The sequence below is a fragment of the Lepidochelys olivacea genome (assembly GCF_965140295.1).
Source record: "Lepidochelys olivacea isolate rLepOli2 genome assembly, chromosome: 1".
Taxonomy (NCBI): Eukaryota; Metazoa; Chordata; order Testudines; family Cheloniidae; genus Lepidochelys; species Lepidochelys olivacea.
In genome coordinates, this window is record NC_140411.1 from 194320701 (window position 1) to 194338608 (window position 17908).

Sequence of the window (17908 nt, forward strand, 5' to 3'; positions counted from 1 at the left end):
AACCGATAGCTATTTAAAAGCCGGAAATTAATAATAGCTGACACTTCTTTGACTTCTCATGCAGCGTGTCCTGCGCCTTTCATTTTGTAAGCAAGCTTGGATGTGTTTTCTTTTGACACATTTTTAGAAAACATCATATCAACCACTGGGCCAAGCTTATTCATCCTGTACATACAGGTGCAATATTAACTTCCCTCTGCATGTTTGTGGCAAAGGGAGAAGCTAGAGTTACCACCACCACCACCTTCCTTGGGCGTTCTAGCCAACAAGATGGAGGCTCTGACAGCTTTAGATCTAAATTTTCTAACCTGACCAGGAATGCCTCCATTTTTTCGGGCGCTCAGCTTGACCCCACCTTCAAAGGGGGCCTGATTTTCAGAGTGCAGGTGCTTAGCACTTAGTGAAAATCTGATGTCTAAGATTACTCCAGCCTGCACTCAAAGGTAGTTTCATTTGAAAATGTAGGCCCTTGATTGTGGCCGATGGGTCCTTAGCAGCCACATCTGTAAAGGCAGCTTAACAGAAGCACTGATGCAGCACATTCCAATCACCACGAACACAACTTTTTCTCAGGGATCATTAGTACTTTTTGGGCTGGGATGGCCTCTTACACCTGTGACCTGAGGTGCCTTAGGGCAGCCCACATGGAAAACGCCAGGGTCAGGCCAGGCTGCAAAAAGGAGAGCAGATTCTCCCAAATCTAGTGGTTAACACTTTTCTTAGCCCTGGTCTACACTGGGGGGGATCGATGTAGGTTATGCAACTTCAACTAGGTGAATAACGTAGCTGAAGTCGATGTACTTAGATCGATTTACCGTGGTGTCTTCACCACGGTAAGTCGACTGCTGCCACTCCCCCGTCAACTCTGCCTGCGCCTCTCACGGCGCTGGAGTACAGGAGTCGACGGGAGAGCGCTCGGGGGTCGATTTATCGTGTCTAGGCTAGACACGATAAATCAATCTCTAATGGCTCAATCGCTGCCTGTCAATCCGGCAGGTAGTGAAGACATACCCTTAGATTCACCAGCAGTGGTGAAAGTAACACAGAAGACTTACCAGTATGGGAGAAGCAGGAGTGAAAACAAAATGGAGATGATGTAGTTGCCTTTTTATATCCTTTGTCCCAAACACAAGCTCACAGCACATGGGTATGGAAAAATACTTGGAGTCCCCTGTCCACAGGCATGTCCCTACATGTCCTGCTGACTCAGAGGCATAGCCCCGGCTTCACTCAATGGGTTAATTGTACCGCTGATTGCCCTTGATAGGCCATCAAGCAGGCTGGCTAGAGCCAATGTGAAATCTGTCTGGGGGTGTAACCCAGAAACATAGCACAGGTTTGAGATACAAATATACCACACATACTTATAACTCATGATACAAAGATGATAAAAACATATAAACAAGATGATCATATTTAGCAAATCCTAACTTTTCCACTGATACCGTGCATGACATATTTTGTAAGATTTATTGCAACTTTGTAATATTGGTATCAATAATATTCTAAATGGTCAGCCGTATTCCATATAGCATCACAACACCTTTCTCCCAACACAACAGAAGCTGTGGCATCTTTGGGCTACTGTCCCCTCCCCCTTGATCCTCTAATAATAATAATTATTTATTATTTGCATTACCATAGCACCTAAGGACCCTAGTCATGACCAGGACTCCATTGTGCTAGGTGAAGTACAAACACAGAACATAATAATCTACTCTGACACCGCAAGAGTGTGTCTGGTCTATTTTTTAGCATTTTTTTGTGCCACTTACAAATGTAATGTATTTCCTCATGGTTCTCCCCAATCCCCAAACATTTCTTGTTTGTAGCCAGAACAGTTTCAAAGAATTGTTATTTACTCCAATAGTAAATTAGTCGCAACCTTATACAGTTCTTACAACTAAACAGGTGGAAATCTTTAATGATTCTTTAAGTGTCTAGCATAGCACTGAAATATGATTCTTAGCCTAGATTCCATCCATTGCAATGGAAGATTCCAAACCAGCTAACTGGTACAGAGAATCATGTATATTCACTAAAGTTCTATATACCAGAAAAGCAGTGTAGACATTTTTAAATAAAAATGCAACTCACCTGGGTTTTAGATTTCATTGCCACACTACCCTGGGTGTAGTGATAGGTTCATGGAGCTTCACAGACCTTACAAAGATGCACTCCAGTTTACAGATTTGCAGCAAAAAATCAGTTTTGGGGGTGTCACTCAAAACTCAGAATCTGGCAGCTTCACTTTTTCTTTGAAGCTCTGGGTTTGTGCAAACTCACATGGTACAAAACAAACAAAACCCTTGTACAACACTCCTGCAGAATCAAGCCTGATGATTTCTGCATAACCAACCTACTCACACACGTGGCCTCTACCTGCCCCACCTTCTGCTTCCATTTGAAAGGGCCTCCAAGAATTCTACAAAGACCTGAAGGAACGGCTAACAAATTCTGCTCAATTCCTCCTTATTCCCCCAACAACTATTAACTTTAAGTAACATATTTCAAACATTTGCCACTCTCACTTTTTGTCTATAATGGGACAGCTACTTAACATGTCAATCAGACACCCATCTGTGCATTGTTTTAAGTCAGGCTGGGCCAGTGCATCTTTTCATGCTTCATTTTAAAAAAAACCAACACTGCTGCCACTTACAGAATTCATGTTTTTAAAAAATCTGATTAACATTTTACCTTTCTTGCTCATCATTAATCATGAACAGTTATGTAGGTCACTAGATGTCTGCTGCAGCAGGTAAATAAATTCTGTTATTTAGCCCCACAAGTGCCAAGTATCAAGACTCAAATAATTGAACCACTGTGGCAGAGAGAGAGAGAGAGAGAGAGAGTGTGTGTGTGTGTGTGTAAGGAAAAGTAAATAATAGGGAGAGATGTCTGTATTTTCGCTTCTTCCAACCAGTCTCAGAAGCTCTTTGTTGGCTTTAAAAATTACATCAGGACTTAATAGTTATGGCTTTCAGTTCCTTTGTTCTTTCTGGGGTGTAGCAGTTCCAGAACTAAGTTTAAAAAATGGATGGTACATTCCCTTTTCTAAATTAAATTGTCTATGTGGAGCCATTTACTAATGAATCTTATGCATTCCACAACCACATCAGGCTTCTATAATGTTACACAAGTCCCAGCTGCTTAGGGACTTTAAAGAGAGAGCACCACCTGCCAGCCTTAAAAGTCTATTCCACAGCATCTGTTAAAACAGGAGGTCAACTTGAGGATAGCCATAAGAGGCAGAAAAAGATAGGGCTCCAGTGAGAATACACAATCTGTAGTAATCCTCCTTTATGAAGCATTCAAATCCATTAAGGAGCACAACCCCCTGAAGCACTGCACATCCAAGACATTGCACTATTCAGTGCCTTCTAAAATAACTCTACGTACAACCAAAAGGTAATTAAGAAAGTAAATCTGAATTCACGCTAAGCAAGGGGTAACAATATTGCTGATAAGCCTACCCAAGGCATTTCAACAGCTGCATCATTCATTGCAAATGACCATTTAATATTATGCTTGACAGGCCACACCAGCTTTGCTCAATTGTCTTGAAAACATAGCACCAAGACAAAAAACTCTACCTGACCATTCTTTACCTAGACCATTGAAAGAAAAGATTTTTTTAGTTTAAAAAAAAATTACTCATACAGGCATGTGGCTAGTAGAATTATTTAAGGGTATGTGAGCTTGTGACACTACACCGTGTATTTGTCATAGTGATGTTGTTATAATATGATTATGGCATAATTATGATGCATTTGGTACAAGATGAATCATGTAAGGTGTCATTAGAAAAGTTCTGATTTGCTGAATATGATTATGCTATTTGTATGCATGTATCATTTTTTGTATCTGAAGTTAGGAATATTGACTAGGTATCTGTATTTCAAATGTGCTTACTCTGGAAAACATCCACAGCTAGCCTTTCAGGTACAAAAATGAAGAAGCCAGACAATGCTCATCAACAAAGACAATGGGCTATGGATGAGTTTAGCCTTCCTGTAACATTTCAGCAGCCTGTAAAGTAATGGCTGCTATGACTCAGGTCATGTGACCAGACCACATAGATTCATAGATATTTAGGTCAGAAGGGACCGTTATGATCATCTAGTCTGACCTCCTGCCCAACGCAGGCCACAGAATTTCACCCACCCACTCCTGCGAAAAACCTCTCACCTATATCTGTGCTATTGAAGTCCTCAAATCGTAGTTTAAAGACTTCAAGGAGCAGAGAATCCTCCAGCAAGTGACCCATGCCCCATGCTACAGAGGAAGGCGAAAAACCTCCAGGGCCTCTTCCAATCTGCCCTGGAGTAAAATTCCTTCCCGACCCCAAATATGGCGATCAGCTAAACCCTGAGCATATGGGCAAGATTCATCAGCCAGATACTACAGAAAATTCTTTCCTGGGTAACTCGGATCTCACTCCATCTAATAGCCCATCACAGGCCATTGGGCCTATTTACCATAAATATTTAATTACCAAAACCATGTTATCCCATCATACCATCTCCTCCATAAACTTATCGAGTTTAATCTTAAAGCCAGATAGATCTTTTGCCCCCACTGCTTCCCTTGGAAGGCTATTCCAAAACTTCACTCCTCTGATGGTTAAAAATCTTCGTCTAATTTCTAGTCTAAATTTCCTAGTGGCCAGTTTATATCCATTTGTTCTTGTGTCCACATTGGTACTGAGCTTAAATAATTCCTCTCCCTCTCCAGTATTTATCCCTCTGATATATTTATAGAGAGCAATCATATCTCCCCTCAACCTTCTTTTAGTTAGGCTAAACAAGCCAAGCTCCCTGAGTCTCCTTTCATAAGACAACTTTTCCATTCTTCGGATCATCCTAGTAGCCCTTCTCTGTACCTGTTCCAGTTTGAATTCATCCTTCTTAAACATGGGAGACCAGAACTGCACACAGTATTCCAGGTGAGGTCTCACCAGTGCCTTGCATAACAGTACTAAAACCTCCTTATCCCTACTGGAAATAGCTCTCCTGATGCATCCCAAGACCGCATTAGCTTTTTTCACAGCCATATCACATTGATGGCTCATAGTCATCCTATGATCAACCAATACTCCAAGGTCCTTTTCCTCCTCCGTTACTTCTAATTGATGCGTCCCTAGCTTATAACTAAAATTCTTGTTATTAATCCCTAAATGCATGACCTTACAATTCTCACTATTAAATTTCATTCTATTACTATTACTCCAGTTTACAAGGTCATCCAGATCCTCCTGTAGGGTATCCTTGTCCTTCTCTAAATTGGCAATACCTCCCAACTTTGTATCATCCGCAAACTTTATTAGCACACTCCCACAGGATACTGGACTCCATTTTGGGTACTTATATTTTTTCACAAACTGGGTGAGAACTGAGTTTGGAACAAAGGGTTCCGGCCATAGGCTGAAGCTATATAAGGTGGGGTGTGACAACATCCAGTGGCCTCACTCCCCATACAAGGACACTCCTGGAAAAACCTAAGGAACAAAGACAGAACTAGGGAAAGTGCTGGTCCCAGGCTAAAAGGAAACCTGGTTGACTGCTTGTATCATCGGCCAGGGTGAGAGATTGTTAATTCATATAAAATCTTTCTAGTATTTTAATCTTAGTTTGTGGTTTTGTTTATTTACTAGGTAATCTGCTTTGATCTGCTTGCTATCACTTAAAATCTATCTTTTGTTGTTAATAAACTTGGTTTTTGCTTTATCTAAACCAGTGTGCCTTTGAGTGAAGTGTCTGGGGAAAAAAAATCTCAGCTTGGTTAACACAGGCTAGTTGCATATTCCTCTCCACATTGAGAGAGGTGTGAACTATTTATGATCTTACATTGTACAGATCCCTGTGCAGTGCAATTCAGCATAATTTTGGGTTTATACTCCAGTGAGGCGTGCATGCCCGGGGAGCTGGGAAATTGGCTGGTGTCTGCTGTTTGCACTCAGGGAGCTCAGTTTGGGTGAGTGGTGCCACCTGCTGTCGTGTTGGGTGATAGGCCCTGGTAAGGCTGTTTGTAAGTCTCCAGTAGAGCAGGGTCAGCCCAGCTGTGTGCCTTAGAGGGGCAGAATGGTTCCCACAGCTCCCAGACTGCACCCTAGGGGTGACAACCCATCATGGGGCTCAATGAGACAAAAGCTCTGACTGGCCAAATTTGCTAAAGAAAGCAGATTTGGATCACCCAAGTTTTGCAAATGTGTGTTGCTTCTAGTGTATTATTTTGGTCAAAAAAAAGGTAAAATGGTTAAGTGTCAAAATGGTTCATTTCAAAATCAAAATGAAACATTTCAATTTTTCAGTCTAGATTCACAAGGGAACATAGGTGGTTAAGGCATTCACCTAGGACGTAGAAGACTTTGGTTCAAGTCCTCACTCTGGACCAGAGACTTGAACCCAGATGCCAGGTGAGTGTCCTCACTACCAAGTTATGGACTATTTTGAGAATTGGCCTCTGCCCCAAATCCGAACTTCCAGTCAGAGACAAATGAGAGATGGAATTCACTGAGAGGGCCACAGCAAAAGGAAAAATAAAACATTCTGTTTTTATTTTTTATGATTTCTGGCTCACATCTGTGAAGAGTCTGTAGGAGAACATGGATAAGGTGGTGGCTTATTAGTACAAGGAATTGTCAGGGTGAAGGGAAGGCAGGGAGAAGATGATGAATGGAGCCCAAGGACTGACTGATAGGTGGAACAGCTGGGGGATATCTCATCACATCTCTTTTTGTGTAACTTGATGCACAAATTTGTGATTTCCCATTTGCAGTTCTCTGTGACAAACTTCATGCCTTACCAGAATACCTTTGGGCTGTCAGTCAGTCAAATAGTTGCCCTTTGTGTGACTGTTAAGGCTCCAATATGTGAATGTATTGATCTCTGTCTGACACCTAGCTCCATTACTGTTCCTAGAGATTTCCCTGTTCCACAGTATATTATTCACAGAGATTTTTCATGGCATTGTTCCATGGAGGATATTTGTAAGAACAAACCATTCCTTTCTCTTGTCAGCTTATGGTGTGCTTCATCTCCCACTATCTCAGAAAGTGACAGCTTGATTATAATGTAATTACCTTTTTTTAGTGAACTCAGTGCATAATTTTATTTCCAGATGGGTTTATGCTGCTTCTATTTAAACTCATTATGAATAAGAGGCCTGCATTGGAAAAAGACAATGTTCACAATTTTCTTTAAAAGGTGATCATTACAAGGAGCCTAAAGCAAGAGAAAAGTGTCCACTATTACATTGTTGAAAAGATCAGTTTCTTAAATCAGAAAGTGTAGATGTATTTGAGAGCCCTTTAAGACATTTATTTGGAAATTGCAAAAATAAGTAAGTGTTTCGTTTTCATTGCTTGGTATATTGTAAAAGCTAACATACTGAACAGCTTCAGTGTGCAAGGCAAAAGTAATGGCACAGAATGGACCAGAGTGAGGAAGTGCATTGCTCAAAGCGGGGATAGTGCCAACTCAAGATCAGTAAAATTTAAATGTGTTTTTACTCAGAGAAAACCCCCCAAGCAGCTCGTTTGCAAGTAAAATGGTATTTGTTGATGGTAAGAGCTGCATGCAGATACATTTTGCCAAAGCATGCGACAAGAAAATGCATGTAAATCAATGGAACTCTGCAGCATAAAGTGTGGTTCTTCTCTGAAAACTGACTCACTAAAGTGGCATCCTAGGGTTCTGTGTTTATTTCATTTCAGCGACTTCAAAATCAAATACACTCAATTCATAGGTAAGTGAATGACTAACTGCTACAAAATCAAAATGGAATCTTACAGTCCAGGTGTGTTTTCTTGCTCATCAACAGCCCCGATAGATTCTACGCTTGGTACTTGCATCACTTACAGGATTATTAACTATGAGCCAGGAAATAATCCAGCTTCTTCTCTGTAAACCATGTTGGCTGTACAGTGTTAACATAAGTCAAAAATAACAAAAAAAGTCATGAAAGTGAGCCTGAAGTCCCAGGCGGAGATCATTAAATTTAGCAGAGAGGTAACATTTTTAGTAGAGCTGGTCAAAAATTTTCTGAAAAAGTATTTGTCTGGGGGGGGTGAGGGGGACAATGCTCATTTGAGTAATTCAAATGGTTCATGGTAATGTATTGATTTCATTAACATTTTCAATGGGAAATTATCAAAACAATTCAACTTTTTTATTTTTTTTTTGTATTTTATAACAGTTTAAATGTTTTGGTAAGGTTAAAAGACAATATTCTGGAGTATTTCACGAGAAATTCTGAGATTGCAATTTTTCATCTTGATTTGGCACAAAATGAAATCTCAAAATTCTTATGGGATAGGAATTTTTTTTGTTTTAAACCAGCTCTAATGTTTATATCATCCTTTTCCTTAGTCAAAGAGCTTGACTTGAAAGAAATGCTTAATCAGAAAATATCATAAGTGATTTGTCCCCCAGTGGAGTAAATGTCTCAGGAGATGAATAATAGGGTATCTTGGAGCCTGTGAGCTTTAGGTCCCCATTTCAACTCCTGTCTATCTGGCATAGTGACTGCTTGACAATGACATTTGAAGGTCACCTAAGGAACAAGAAATGAACTGGAAGTGGATCATTTTAATATGCCCACATCACAAACAATTTCCCATCACAATCTTTATAATTGACATCTTTGTCATCTCAGCACTGATATCAAACAGAACACACCATTTACACTCACCTTTAGTGATGACAGTCCAGATCGGAGATTCTCTGCTTAATGCCACCTTGATCAAGAAGGGACCTTTTGCTCCTTGCCTGCCTCTCAGATGTCAGATGGCTCTTTCCCCTTTCAGAACATGCTATGTTCAATTTGCTTCAAAAATACCTTCTTAAAATGAAGAGCATTTTATTTAGAAACCAAGTTTATTCAACACAATCCTATAGATTCTGGCCCTATCCCTTTCCTTTGCATGGTTTAGGCCACCTATCTAGTCTGACTAGTAACCAGAATATTCCCACCCTCTCTAGAGTAGTTCATCCATCATGTCTCATGGGGCATTTTTAACCAGTATTTAAAAATTATTCCAGTCATGCATTTCATCTTATTCTATTGTCCTGCCAGAGACCTCAGTGTATGAGCTTAATTATTCATCCGTTGGGGGCCTTTAGCTTTTCTACTTCCATGCTACCACTCCAGTACAAGTGAGTTCCCCCGCCACATCACTAAATAGAGATCATCACAAAATGGTTCATTTCGTCTATGAAGCAGGAGTTACTGACAGATTAGGCATGATCAGTAACACACCTGATGTACAATTTTATCAAGAAATAATATGATTCTTAATAAGAATTGGATCATCAGACATTCCGTTAAAAATTGTAAGCGGGAGTTTTTTCCCTCCCATAACTTTTCAGATGACTAAAAGCTCTACAGTACAGGAACAAAACAAATCGTGCATCTAAAATATAGAGGAAAGGAAAAAACATAAAACCCTGAAAGAAATTGACATGTGACAAGTTAGCTGTCCCTGGGGTATTGTGAGGATTCTCAAAGGAAAAAGCACCTCTCATAATTACGTAGTGAATCATAAACCACCAACTTCAGAATCGCCACAAAAATGCCTTGAAAAAGACAATTCAGAAAAGTTTTATTGAAACCAATTATTTACTTACAGGTCCTTGCTCTTTAAGCAAGTAATTGGTTTCCAAAAAGATTCTTCAGTCTATGCTTTCCAAAGACATTTTTGTGGTGAGCTTAAACTTGAAGTTATTTATTTGTACATAAAGGAACCTATTCCCCAACCTCCTCTTTAGTCTCATCAGTTGTTCTTGTAGATGGAGTGTGGAGTGTCAGAAAACCATCTCTTTGTGGAGACCACCCTCTTTTGAAGCGAATGAACTGAATGAGGTCAGATGGAGTTCAAGTATCTATCATTCATGGGTGGTTTTCAATTTCCCTTTAAGAACGGTAATAATTAGATTAGACAAGGCCCAAATGCTACCCCTGTGGATTGCTGAAGTCTCTCTCCCCCGCCCCCATTCTCTTTTTGACTCATCAGCATTGACTCATGGCAGTAATTAGAAGTCGTCACATCAAGACCCCTCCCCGATATTTACAAGTGGGGCTACCAAATGCAGTTCAGGGATTCACAGGGTTACCAGGCTGTGGAGAGTACAGGTCCCCATCTGCAACACTCGGAATGGTGGTTACAGATGGGTGCAGGCAGGGTCGAGACATAGCTGGAACAATCCTGCTGCCCAGAGCCTCTGGGACCCCAAACTCCGCAACAGAGACCCTTTCCCCTCCCCTCTTTGACAAGGTCACAAGGATTCATGTGGCACTCATCCCAGCCATGTGATTTTGGGGAAGATATAAAATCAATTAGAAAAGTCAAAATACAAGTTTGTTCAGACTTTTAGAAAGTAATCACAGATTCAGAGGAAGACCTATATATACACAGCTAAGTGTTATAAAAAACTGAAGCCCACAGAGCAACTTCAAAAGCAATGTAAGCAGGAATTGCTGCTCAGAGGGATAGGGAAGGAACAAAATGCGGGCTCAGCCAGAGATACCCCTCCCTCCTCTCCGCAGCATCCCCCAAACCTGGAGCCACACAGGGAAGAGCCCCTTACTGTGGTGGCACAAGGGTCCACACCGGGCCCTCTCTCTCCACCCATCCTATTGTCTTGGGGAAAGGCATTGCAAGGAGGCAGTAGTGGGAGACTTGAGCAGAGGGGAGCAGCTGCAGCAGCAGTTTAAGCAGGGGCTGTGGGACAGTAAATGTGTCACCAAGCTAGCTTCTATAGTTTTCCTGCTGACATTCTTTTCCTTAGGCTGACTGGCTCTTTGCTCCAGCCCCCTCCCCCATTCTTTCCTCAAGCTGCTTCACCTCAGCTTCAGTCTGCCAGCCCTCTAGGCTCCTGTCCTCTCTTCTCCCCTGCACTATTTCACTTATTCCCCCCAACCCCCCTTTATTCATTGTCCCTCACTCGATCTTGGTACAGTCCCTAGCACAATGGACCCGAGTTCTGTGTTGACCCTTTGGCACCACCAAATATCACCAGTAGAGCAGGTCCCAAAAATCCTGACAAAACAGTCTTTAGTCAGAATTTGCCAATTCTGCAAAATTGAAACATTCCACAGAGACTGTGAGATTTCGCTGAAGGTCTGACAGAACCCTGGCTGAAGAAACCTGCCTGCTGGGCAGATGGCCCCAGGGCTGGGGACCCCGGGGCTTCGAGGTTAGCCCACCAGGCAGCTTGCCTTAAAGTCAGGACTCCATTCCCTTTTTTAGAACTAAATCAAATTTCCAAATCCTCCTCAAAATACAATCATGTTCTTGGCCCAGCTGTAGTCACCCCCACAAAAAAAGAAAGTGAATAAAACTCATGACACAACCTAGAGCAGTGGTTGATAGGGATAGCAGGGAGCATCAGGAAACTTCAGCTTCTTAGCATGTATGAAAGAGACCCACTGCAACTAACTACCAAAGGAAGCAGTGGATTCTCCATCTCCTAATGTCTTCAAATCTAAACTGCATGTCATTCTGGAATATGAGCTTTAGCCAAACACAAACTGTTTGGCTCAATACACAGTAAATGGGTGAAGTTTAGTGACCTGTGATATACAGGAGAATAGATTAGATGACCAAACGGTCGCTTCTGTTCTGAAAAACACACACCCGTGAGACACACCATACCTCAAAGTAGCACCCTGCCAACTCCCATATTCATCATTTGCATATGGTTATGCTATTTCATACAAAGAATGCCTGGTAAGGTATCATACAAAAGGTCATGATCTGCTGAAACTCATTGTTCTGTCAAAATATGTATATAGTATGAAGTTATGAGATTTTGCTAGATGGTTGTTATTGAAATATGTTATGAGTCTGGGAGACGCCCACAGCTGGCTCTCCAGTGGCAACAAAGGAGGTGACCCCACCCAGTCAGGCATCAAACGATCATCACCAACCATTGACCAGAAGGGGAATTGTAAACAAGAGATATACAGGTTTCAGAGTAACAGTCGTGTTAGTCTGTATTCGCAAAAAGAAAAGGAGGACTTGTGGCACCATCCGATGCACATGATGAAGTAAGCTGTAGCTCACGAAAGCTCATGCTCAAATAAATTGGTTAGTCTCTGAGGTGCCACAAGAGATTTACAATTCAGTAATAGACAGCTGCACAAGCACCACACAATGGGCTTCCTCAACTCTGTGACTCAGCAAGGCCCACCAGGACATGGCAGGGCCAGTATTTTTCCAGAGATATGAACTGAGAATATAAAATAAGGGACAGTAGCACCATGAGATCACCTCTCTCCTCCGCCTTGTATCATGAGGGCAACAAGAACACTAGGAAGACAGAGACTTGAAAAGGGGAGATTGGTCCCCAGCTCAGAAGGGAATTCAGCCTGCATATTAAGAACTATAACCTGCTGGCTACATCTAGTGGGGTGAGAAAATCTGTTTGATTCAAATTAACTCAGTCTGATACCGTTTAGGATTTAGAAAGTGTGTTTACTTTTTATTTTCCTAGGTAACTATCACTTATAATCACTTAAATTCTCTCTTTTGTAGTTAATAAACTTATTTTAATATTTTATCCTTACCAGTGAGTTTGTCTAAAGTGCTTGGGGAATCTGCACAGATTACAAAGACTGGTGCATGTCCACTATCCTTTGATGAAGTGGGGAATGAATGAGCTTGCAAGAGAAAGTCTTGAGCAGTGTAAGATGGTGCATTTCTGGGGTGCAAGACTGGGGGGATTTGCTGGTGTTTCCCTGTGTATGGTTCACAAATGGCTTAGACTGCATTTATGCAATTTAGCTGGGTGTGTCCTTGCATGTTGTTGTTGACTGTGTGACCACAGCATCTGGAGAGGTTACCTACTTTTCATTAGCAAAGCATCATGAGAGACAGCCCAGGCTGGAGAGTTAAAGGGGCTCAGCAGTTTCACAGTTCCAGATTGTACCCCAGGGATCCAATCACCCCCACCCCACAATGAATAAGCAGACCTAAGCACAAGTTCACTTGATGGGGGTTGGGTGCTGGGATCAAAATCTTAAAATATTCTGGCAAATTTTTCAGGATTTTTTTTTTTTTAACTCTAATTTTAAATTTTCTCCTTCAGCTGTCTGAATTCCAAACATGGCTGTTTCGTGCTACAGTCTGAATGGGAAACTGACTTGTATAATTCCTCTTTCCCAGGTGAGTGAGATGTAAAACAAACAAAAAGGCATAACTGGTTAGAAGTAGAACAGAAAGTCGTATCTAAATAATCTCTGGTGTTAGTAAGCATTATGAGCAAACATCTTCAAAACAGGCCTCTGAATTTCAATGTTATTTTAAATTTTCCAGTCTGGGCCAAAGATTCTTCAAACCTCCAAAGCTTTCTCTTGGTTTTCTGGTATAGTCCTATACATATTAAGAAATAGAGAGTTGTTCCTGTACTTATAATATAATAACTGGTGTCATCAAAACAAGACACGTTGGAGTGGTTTCCACAATTACTTGTGATTGATTTATCACTTGGTATAAATTTATTTTTTTTCAGCTTCCTTGCTCACTAATTGATTTTTTTTTTATTGTTCAAACTTCGATTTCATTTTATAAAACAGATTAGAATGGTCATTGCTTCATGCTGTTTAATCATTCTGCTGTGTAATTACGGCTGCTGTTGTTTTATATCTGTTCTTTATTAGCGGTACTTGTTGCTATGTATTTTAGACATTTAATAATCTTCTAAAATGGTCATTTGGTAATTACTCAATATCAGTTTAGTAAAATTTTGAGACTTCTGGCCAGGTTGGGTGCTCTAATACTTGTTAATCTCTGTCTGGTTGATCTCCTTTTTGTTTGACTGTTGATATGTTCTGTGTATGAGAGCCCAGTCATTATTTACGACCAACGATTTTTGGTGTCATCCACAATTTTATCAACAGTGACTTTATGTGTTTATATTTAGATAATTGTGTTATCATTTTAACAACTACAAAGCTCAAGGACCAACATACTTGTTTTCTGTTTGTTTTTTCCATTGAGTAGATAGTTTATTTTAGCATGGTAACCTTACACCAATATCGAATGGCAGCATTGGTCTTAATTTCCAAACTTAACCAAAAGCTTGGAATTTAGATCTTCACATAAATCCAACAGAGGATTCCAACCTTGTTTACCTACAGAGCACATGTAGCCTGAGCAGCACAAGCTTCCCCCACAACAGCTCACTAATGAACATCAACGCTGATCAAAAGGGGACACCACATAGCGGGAGACGGTAGCTCAGACTCCAGCCCTTTAATTACATGTCTCTTCTGCTGTGACTGGCAACCAATTTTAATAGTGCTTGTGAGCTTGCTGCACATCATATGGGTGACCTAGCAGCAGTAGTGACTTAAAGATGTCACCAGAGGATGACTATGGGTGGATTTAAACTGCAGAAGAAGTGGTAAAAAGCTGAATACACCATTGGCAAGACCCTGGACCATGTAGGCCTCTGGTAGATCAATAAGTTTGCTGTACACTGGGAGGGAAATAAATAACTACAAAGAAAAATAATAAATGTAAATTATCAGTATAAACCTTCATGGATTATTTTACATACATCTGGTCAATTTTACACAAATATTTTAAACTATCTTTTAAAGGTCCATTTTCTAAATAAAATACTAGATGGTGGAAGGCACAGTAATGCTAGTCAGTAGAAACCTTAGCCATGCTGGAGCTGCTCTGCTTCTCCACACAATAAGCACCGATTATGAGCACCACAGCATGGTCCATGTTTAATTGCTTGAATCCAAAATGCAGACTGAGATGATGATTGATTTTTTTTAATGTGCTGCAACTTAAAAATTAATATCAGCCACTCAAATGTTTATTTATCACTACTGATGTCTTTGCAGTGGAAACTCTCTCTTCAGAAGCACCTGGGAATAAGTGAAAGGTAGAAAGGATCAGTTCCTGATTGCATCTAGAGAAAGTCACCATTACAGCTACAGGGTCACATGGGAAAGCAGTCAGTGCAACATCTTGAGCACAGTCTGTCTTGATCCTCATTAACATTTTCACGCTCAAAAGCTCAAGATGGAACTGAAGGAAATTCAGCTCTTTCCAGTCCATGCCCTAAAACATTTAATGACCAACTCCAACAGTAAGAACAATTCATATGAGAGACTAATAAGGGGATAATCAAGCCAGTGAATAGACAGAAAGTGAAATATGAGAAACAGTCCCAGACAGATAAGGTTTAGACTTGTAATTTGGCTGAACACTTCACATCTAGAAAAATATACAGTCTCCAGATGCAATTAAAGCATCCTGCACACACCTGGCAACTGAACTGATTGAAGATTTGAAAGAAACAAAATTAAATTCTTCCTAAATACCAGGCTGTAATGAGGCGGGGGGAGAGAAATAGTCAGTTGCAACAATACTTAATTGCTCTGTCAATTCTTACAGGCATCTTGGATAACATTGACTTTGCTAAAGATGTCACAGTCAGACTAAGTTCTTCAGGGTAGGGACTATGGGTAAAATTTTAATAAGCGCCCAAATGACTTATCTGTAGAGCTAAGCAAAAAAATTTCAGCAAATAGTTTATTCAAACTCCAAAGCATCTTGAGTAGTTTGTCCTGCTGTCTTATTGCTATTTCACAGCCACTTGCCTGACTATTAAACCAAGTGGGAGCTCCCTCATATCCCATTAAAACTGCATTAAGCAGAGCAGTTCAATATTTCAGTGATTTATATTTTCCAATATGTTAAACAGTGTTAAATTTCAGCCTTTCTGCATAAATGTCTAACTCCACTGGACTTCAAATTGCACTTGCTTGTTTTAGAGCAAAATTTGGGTCATAAAGTTCAATTTGGAGACAGCTTACAGTAGGCTGTATTAGGCTGGGCTGCCATTTGAGTCAATGGCAGCTTGGCCTGAGTGAGGAACTCATAACCAGGTACAGTGTGTCCAGGTAAGCCCTAGAGCTTTCAGGATGCACTGCTGTTCCATAATTTTATTTAGGCTGCATTATATACAGATAGCGTGCAAGATAACAAAATAGTATTGAATAGACTTTCACAGTGTGAACCTCTTGCCACTGATTCAACTGTAGTCAAAGACAGTACAATCTTCTGGTTAAAGCACTGGATGGGGACTCAGGAGACCAGCATTCAGTTCCTGGTTCTGCCTCAAACTTTCTATGGGACCTTGGACAAGTCACTTCATTTATCAGTACCACAGTGACACCCTCATCTTGGATAATAATTTTTTTCAACATTTCTTCCTGTCATCCCTACTAGACTAAGGTTCTCAGGGCAGGAACTCAATACATATGCATGTGGTGCAGACAAAGTGTACTGTTCATACAATATACACTTTATACTATGGGCCCTTCTCACCCCTTGAGAAGCTACTATGATAGTAATTATTAAGTGGCAAAACTATCCCTGAAAGCAATGGGAGCTGGTTCAGGCCATCATTCCCAATAACTTGTCAAAATATCAATGCAGCAGTGCAGCCTATTTGTACCTTTACAGTAACATTTTGAAACTAACTTATTAGCATTTGCAGTTCAGTATGTTCTCTCTGTTACACATTTACATCTCAGTAATTGAGTTTGCCTGACAACCTGCAATTTCACAAATCTTTTATAATTATGGTCATTAAACTTTATTTGCCTTTTTTTTAAAAAAAACACAACACAACTTGTTATCAGGATAGACTATGGACTGTTGATTTGATATTAGTGTATTCATTTCTCCACCAAGCTTTTCCCTCTCCTTTTTTGCATGCATTCAGTGAAGACAGTTGTAACTTTACAGTGAAAAAAAAAAATATATGTCTTCTTAGAGTTGAACTTAGCTCTGGTGTAAACAGACAACTTCAATGGGATTTGCTAAATATGACAGTGCTGTGATAATGGGATCAAGCAACATGGCTTATCTAAAAGGAGAGACGACATCTAATCTACAAAACATTGTTCTAGAACTCAAGAAAAATCATATGGTCAAATTCATGCTAATAAGAACCCAAGGCACACTGGGAAATTAGTTTTGAAAACTAGATTTTTGATCATCATTTCCAAGACACTTTTCAAGGTGACTTTGTACTGTTTAAGTTTGTTGAGCTTAACATGGTACTAGAAAACTCTTTGAAGAAATGCTACATACAGCTTGGATAGCTTCCCATAGAGTCAGGAAGTAGAAGACTCATTAACTTTTTAGTATGGGCTTATCTCTACTTCATTTTATTCTATTTCCTTTGTTCATTCTTTTTGTTACTTTTTGCTCCTAGGTAGAGCTGTAACAGGTATCATGAATTTACTGTGTAATAGACCATGATCTCGCTCACCTTTAACTATATATTTTAGATAATCCAGGATTTGTTATTTGCCTGCTTACCTGAGACCATCTCTGCTAGTCCTTGCCACCAGGAGAGAGCAGAAAACTTGGTTCCATACCCTGCACCTCACCTCTTCGTTTGACTTCCAACTTTATCACTCCCCACTGCCTGTGCAAGCCAAGAGCCTCAGCTCCAGGCTGGAGAAGACCGTACTGGCCAGGCCATCACCTGATCATGAAAAGGGAAACATCTCTTCCTTTTCTGGTCTTCTGTTTCCTCTGTGTTTCTCTTTGGTTAGAAAAATTCCAAAGCCTCCAAGCACTACAGTAAAAATGAATAAATACCAACCATCAAGCAACAATTGTAAATAGTTTAACTTTTCTATTGCATCATTAAAGGGTTAAGAATGAACAGATTTTTTTTTTTGTTACTTGCTGTTTTCCTCTGCATGTAAATAAAACCATCTGCATAATATATTTATTGATTAAGGAGTAAAAAGCCTTAGGCCATGAAAAAGAAGCCTGGGGTTGTACTAGTTATGAGGTGCAAAAAGTAACCATGCCTAATCAAATTAAGCTACGATAGTCCTTTGTGGAAAAAGTACAACCTCA

At 40.3% G+C, this 17908-nt stretch overlaps 1 long non-coding RNA gene across 1 annotated transcript in view; it reads left to right on the plus strand.

The window, feature by feature from the left end:
* LOC311514887 overlaps positions 1 to 17395 on the plus strand; it is a 69913-nt gene extending 52518 nt beyond the window's left edge. The window contains exons 2-3 of the long non-coding RNA XR_014709963.1: positions 13092 to 13168; positions 17326 to 17395. This is a non-coding gene — a long non-coding RNA (uncharacterized lncRNA). The remainder of the gene's footprint in view (positions 1 to 13091; positions 13169 to 17325) is intronic.
* Positions 17396 to 17908: the final 513 nt, after the last annotated feature.